Source organism: Camellia sinensis, chromosome 15, assembly GCF_055761805.1.
Source record: "Camellia sinensis isolate YWXY chromosome 15, ASM5576180v1, whole genome shotgun sequence".
Classification (NCBI taxonomy): Eukaryota; Viridiplantae; Streptophyta; class Magnoliopsida; order Ericales; family Theaceae; genus Camellia; species Camellia sinensis.
In genome coordinates, this window is record NC_138975.1 from 81875946 (window position 1) to 81882097 (window position 6152).

Consider the following 6152-nt stretch of genomic DNA (forward strand, 5'->3'; position numbering starts at 1 on the left):
TGAGATGGCAGACGATATACCACAGGGTGGGGCTCCCTCAAAGATGGACATGGATCCCGAGGCCGAGCTCCTGCCTCTTCACATCCAGCCGTTCGATCCGGCGACCTACAAGCCGGCGTTACACGTGCTTCCTCCTGACAGCCTTTGCCACTTCCGGAGCCATGTACGAGGCACGCCACCGAAGCTTCTGCTGCGTGAGCCAGAGTCACATCTGTCCTATGGCGCTTCCGAGGTACACTCTTCCCTGTTTCATTTTCTGCAAAGTAGAATACATAACTGCAATAGTTGATTATGTTCTTTAAATGTTTGGTCCGGATACACAGATACATCGCATGCTGTAATTCACTGCGAGCACACCCGCACCTGATATCTGTTTAAATCTGAAGACGTGTACACACGTTGTATTCTCAACTGAACCACTCAAACATACTGATACATCACATGCTGCAGTTCACTGCGAGCACACCTGCACCCGATATCTGTCTGAATCTGAACACGTGCACACAAGCTGTATTTTCACTGAACCACTTAAACACACTGATACATCACATGCTGTAGTTCACTGCGAGCACACCCGCACCCGATATCTGTTTGAATCTGAACACGTGTACACACGCTGTATTTTCATCAATTATGAGTGCATTCAACACTGTATTTGTAACACTGCTTCGCAAATGTTTGTTTCGACCACAGGGGGATTCCCATGCCTTCCGGGGGTATGGGAATGTTGCCGCCAGAGCCTGGTACATGGAGTTGCCCGATGTGGTTTGTCGCATCGTTGACCAAGCTGGCTTTGGGACTTTTTGCATGGGACTCTCGCGCCTCACTGCGAGTAGGCTTCTCCTTGCTGCTCTGGTGGAGAGGTGGTGGGACACCACCGACTCTTTCCACCTTTCCGCTACCGGGGAGATGACGATGACTCCCTTTGACTTCTCCATGCTCACAGGCATCGGAGTGGGGGGTGATCTGATCCCCTTGAATACTGACATGGACGAGTAGGACGCCGCTCAGATGTACCTGATCGGCGCTCAGCCACCTCTCGCTCGGGCAGGGTTCGTGCGATACTCATGGTTCGAGGACCATTTTTGGATCCAAGCGCCTACTACCCAAGAGGAGGAGGAGCGGTATGCCCGAGGCTTCATCATGTTCTTGCTGGAGACCACTCTGTTTGCCGACCGGGCGAACACCGTGGCCCTCTACTTGTTGAGCACTCTTGTGGATGTGATACAGATCCGCCACTATGACTGGGGTGGAGCCGACTTGGTCACTCTCTATGGCTACATGAGTTCGTCTTCCCGCTTCAGTGGATAGTTGCTCGGAGGTTACTGGCGAGCTTGGGAGGTACATATTCCCTTTTCTGTCTTTTCAATTCTGTTTCACATTATCTGTATACTGCACACAGTGTACACTCTGCACGATACACTGCACATACTGCTTTCTGCTTTATCTGCATACTACATTATCTGATAAGCAAGCTCATATCTGTTCTGTCACACTGTACAGTTGTGGGTGTATGCCTACTTCCCCAGGCTTGCCCCAGTGCCAGATGAGGAGATGCCCCTTGGCGTTCCATTCTCTCACCGCTTCGACGTGAGGTGCGAGCGGAGACCACGGGAGTCCCTCATTTTCTTCTGTCACTACTTCGATACCATCACTGCAGCCGAGGCATGTCAAACATTGTAGTTCATTTAAGCTTCGCTTTGCATTGTTCTTTCAATATCAGTAGGTAACAAACTGTGTTTTATTTGTAGATTACTTGGCAGCCTTGGGCTCCATTACCTGATGCAGTTCGGGACCGGTATGCTGGTGCCCGAGAGACGGCCCGATTCAGAGTTCTATTGGAGGGCCCCGTCTGTCGCGCCTGGTACCTGGGCGTAGGGGTGTGCGCGGTGCGGGTCGGTGTGGTTTGAGATAAAAATAGAAACCGTATGGCGGGTGGCAGATTGATAAAAGTGTCACTAGAATTTGCCATTTTCCTTATCAAAAACCGGCGGTTCGGTTGGCAAATAATGGCGGATTTGCCTTGGCGGTTCGGGCGGATTGGCAGTTTATAAAAAATATAATTCTAATTACAAAACTTAAATCAAAGAGTAAAACAAAGATGAGAGATACCGTGATGTTAAGCATCTTGCGAAGCTTTCTTCTGATGTAGCAAGTGTAGCAACAACATGATAATATCAACGACTATGCCATCAGTTCATTACAAGCATCTGTGGAAGGTACAATGATCAAATACAATACATAAAATTAATATCATTCAGGGTTTATAATATATTGAAAATGTTTACTGTTGAAAAGTATTTAGATTGAAAAGTGAGCTGATGCAAGTTTGCAACATGGCCAGAAAAAAAAAAAAAGATTGAAAAGTGAATTGGAATCCAACTTTATTTTGGATTACTGACATCTTGAATTTCCCTCGAGCAGTAATGTAATACTATATTCTAAGGTATGGAACAACAAGCAAACTTAAGTAAAAAAGAATTTTTAGAATCTTATAAAACATGATTTAACAGCGGTGTGGGTCGGTGCGGTTTGGAAGAAAAATAGAAACCGGCGGATTGATAAAAGTGTTACTAGAATTTGCCATTTTTCTCACCAAAAACCGGCGGTTCGATTGGCAAATAATAACGAATTTGCCTTGGCGGTGTAGTTCGGTGCGGTTTTGGCGATTTCGGCAGTATTATGCACACCCCTACCTAGGCGAGCGCTTCTTGCGGCAGACCTTAGGCGTGCCAGAGCAGACAATTCCGGAGCTGCCTCCTGCGACCATGAGGCAGACAGAGAGGTACACTTTAGAGGAGATGATAGACTACATGATCGGCTGGGATTCTGCGGGATTCAGAGGCGAGGGCGACTATACTGAGTATATCCAGGCCTATTTGATGCCACCTCTGACCGGTCCTCGCGGAGCTGAGAGGGAGAGGCCTGCGGCACCAGCGGTCGGAGTGGGAGTATGGATAGTGGCTCGGGCTCGCGGCAGGAGCGGATCTCGGAGAGAGCAGAGGGGCGAGTGGCTAGCTTTACCTACGATGATGACCTGCCAAGGGCAGGGTGGAGAGACTTACCAGATCCCCATCGCTCCCCCTCCGCCTGATCACGAGCTAGTCGGATTCTACGGCTTGCCTCTGGTATGCGCTACTGCATTTTGTATCTTGTACAGTCATTTCATTTCATTTTTCTTGATATTCTATAGAATACTGATGTTTCTAACACTCTTGCAGACTTCCGCCGAGTACACTCGACAGTCTTTGGAGTTGACCGCCTCCGTGATGGGGATGTTGTAGCGGAGCCTCGACCTGCTAGCTATTTACAGTATTTCGGTAAGTTCTTTTGACTACAATCTCAAACCCTACATAATCCGACGCATCGCATTATCAACATAGCACTTGATACACGGCCTTCACGACATTTGCTACACTGTAACCCACAGACTGCTCATAGCATTGCTTACGACATTCATACACTGCACTCAGTCACTGTACTCTATACTGACACACTGCTCATAGCATTCATACACGGCATTCTGCACTGATATACTGCTCATAACATTCATACACTGCGCTCTGCACTGATACACTGCTCATAGCATTCAAACACGGCATTCTGCACTGATGTACTACTCATAGCATTCATACACTGTACTCATATGTTGTATTCTGTATTCATACTCTGCTTGGCATAGCATAACTGATGTATTTACCTTTTGTCCTTTTTAGCCTCCATTCTAGATATCGGCTGCAGGAGGTACACTAGCAGGACCATTTGCATCTACCAAAGGAGGAGGGAGAGCAAGGCGAGGGACCGTAGTACACCCCCGCACCAAGGCGGGGCGCACTCATGTTGGGAGTAGCTCACGGGCACCAATTACGGACGATGATGAGTCCGAGACGGAGGCAGAGCAGAGTCATCGGAGGATGAGACTGGAGATGATTCGGGCTCGAGCTCAGATGGTGGAGTTGGCGATGATGCTCCTGGACCTTCGTCCAGGAAGAGGACGATGACAGACTACCATGCCTGAGACCAGTTGACATTGATCTAGACTTTTGCTGCTTTTCTTTCTTTTTGCTTTATTTTCCTTTTAGCTAGTAGTTTAAGCACTTTGTACTGCCGCGGACAGGTTTTGTTTTCTTCAAAACTACGTATTTGAAAAGATGATGGAATGAAACAAGTTTTTTGCTGAAAAAGTGTTGCATTTGTGCATCTCATCGCATCGCATCATATTACATAACAATGTAATTGAATTGGAAATTGAACATGCATGTACTGCCGGGTCAGGTAGACCAACGTAACAAATTAACTTAATAAACAAAAATGAGACCTTAACAATTTTACAACTCGATAAGCAGAGAGCAACAACTCGATAAGCAAATGAGCGACAACTCGATAAGCAAAATGAATAACAACTCGATAAGCGAATGAGTAACAACTCAATAAGCGAATGAGCGACAACTCGATAAGCAAATGAGCGACAACTCGATAAGCTAAATGAGCGACAACTCGATAAGCAAAATGAGTAACAACTCGATAAGCAAATGAGCAAAGACTCGATAAGCAAATTGAAGTAATACAGGTGTGACTTTGCAAAATCAACACCGGAGGGCACTGGAAATGGAACTAATCACAAGTTCTCAATATGTTCAACATATAGAGTGTTCGTTTCAAACACACCGTTCGCAACACAGTACTCTGTTCGGTTTGGTCATATGGCCCATGCAGGACACTGCTAATTCTGAATACACAGCCCATTCTGAATATTGCTCATTCTGAACTCACAGCCCATAACATAGCATTCAGTTTATTCGGCGCATAGCTAATCCTGAACAAACAGCTTGATCCGAACAGACGGGATGCAAAGATGGGATTGGCAGAAGTTGAAACATACTTAGATGCTCCATATGTGGAAGAACAATGTGGAGAATGGCACTGCACTCTGAGCACAAAGCGATTCATTTTGAAAATCGAGAAATGAGTTCTTAATCGGGTATTGAGCCTATGACTGAACACAGTGAAAAAAGACTCAATAATAGAAAACAAAAGGTATACAACCTAAAGACAAACACAGACACTTGAAACGACTCAAGACAAGAATCGAGACAAACAAAAGACACGACATTCGGACATGTTACAAAAGCGAGAGGCCAGTTTCTTCGGGTATTGTTTCCCACCCTTTCTCATTTGTGATTCTCACATCACTCGGTCCTCAGGCTCTTTTTTCTCGGAAAAAGCCATTTTCCTCACTTTTTCTCTCAGCGTACATCTCTCTATTCTTCAATCTCTCATTTTTTTATCCCTCCCCTCTGTGGATTGATGGATAAACAAAAGGTTGGGGGTTCATGCCCAACTTTATTAGCTCGCGGCTATCTCCTCCGGTGTCATTTAGTCAAGGCCTCGGAAGAGGGAATGGAGTAACTTGATCCACTCGAGTTCGTGCTTCGCACTTGGCTTGATACCTTGTTGCTCGGAGGATACTGAGAGCTTTCGGCCCTTTGTTGTTAGCTTCAGCTATGTGCCTTTCTGGCAGGTAGAGTGCCCTTTCTGGCAAACGCATGGATAACGGGGAAAAGACAGGAAGCTTGATTCAACTGTGCCCCTAGTTCATCATTTTGACCCTTTTTTTTTTGTTTTTGCTTTCTTCTAAAACAATTTTGACCAAAATGAGAGTTAGATTAACATGCTTGTTCAATTTTCTGATTTAAAATCATGCAAGTTAGGCTATGAGCACTAAAAATTTTCCTTTTTTGGGTCCAAGAAATGGTCCAGTTTTGGAAAAATGGGATAATTTTCAAGAGAATCAGTCAACCTCAGTAAAAATTCTCAAAAACCATTTTGGCAAACAGCCACTGCTCAACGAGCACAAAACTTACTCTTGAGATGCACAACCTCAGATTAGAAGGAAAGCTGCCCCTTGTCTGAAGGACACTGCATGGCAACGGTAAGTTGACCCTTGTTTGAATGGCACTGCAGCGCATTGAAGGGCAACGGAAAGTTGCCCCTTGTTTGAATGGCACCACAGTGCATTGTAGTCAGTCCTCAGAGTGACGAACGCAACCAAACTCTTGGATACAGATAAGGCAAAGATGATCAAAACCATTACATGGACATAATCAATTTGGAAGTGTTTGTGGCTGGACTTCAGGATGAAGTTGCCTACG

At 45.7% G+C, this 6152-nt stretch overlaps 1 long non-coding RNA gene across 1 annotated transcript; it reads left to right on the forward strand.

Annotated features, from left to right (window-relative positions):
- The first annotated feature begins 2552 nt into the window (after positions 1 to 2552).
- LOC145813501 (uncharacterized) lies at positions 2553 to 4184 on the forward strand. The gene is made up of 3 exons (XR_014356617.1): positions 2553 to 3128; positions 3222 to 3320; positions 3717 to 4184. It is a non-coding gene; the product is annotated as an uncharacterized LOC145813501 (long non-coding RNA).
- The last annotated feature ends 1968 nt before the right edge of the window (positions 4185 to 6152 follow it).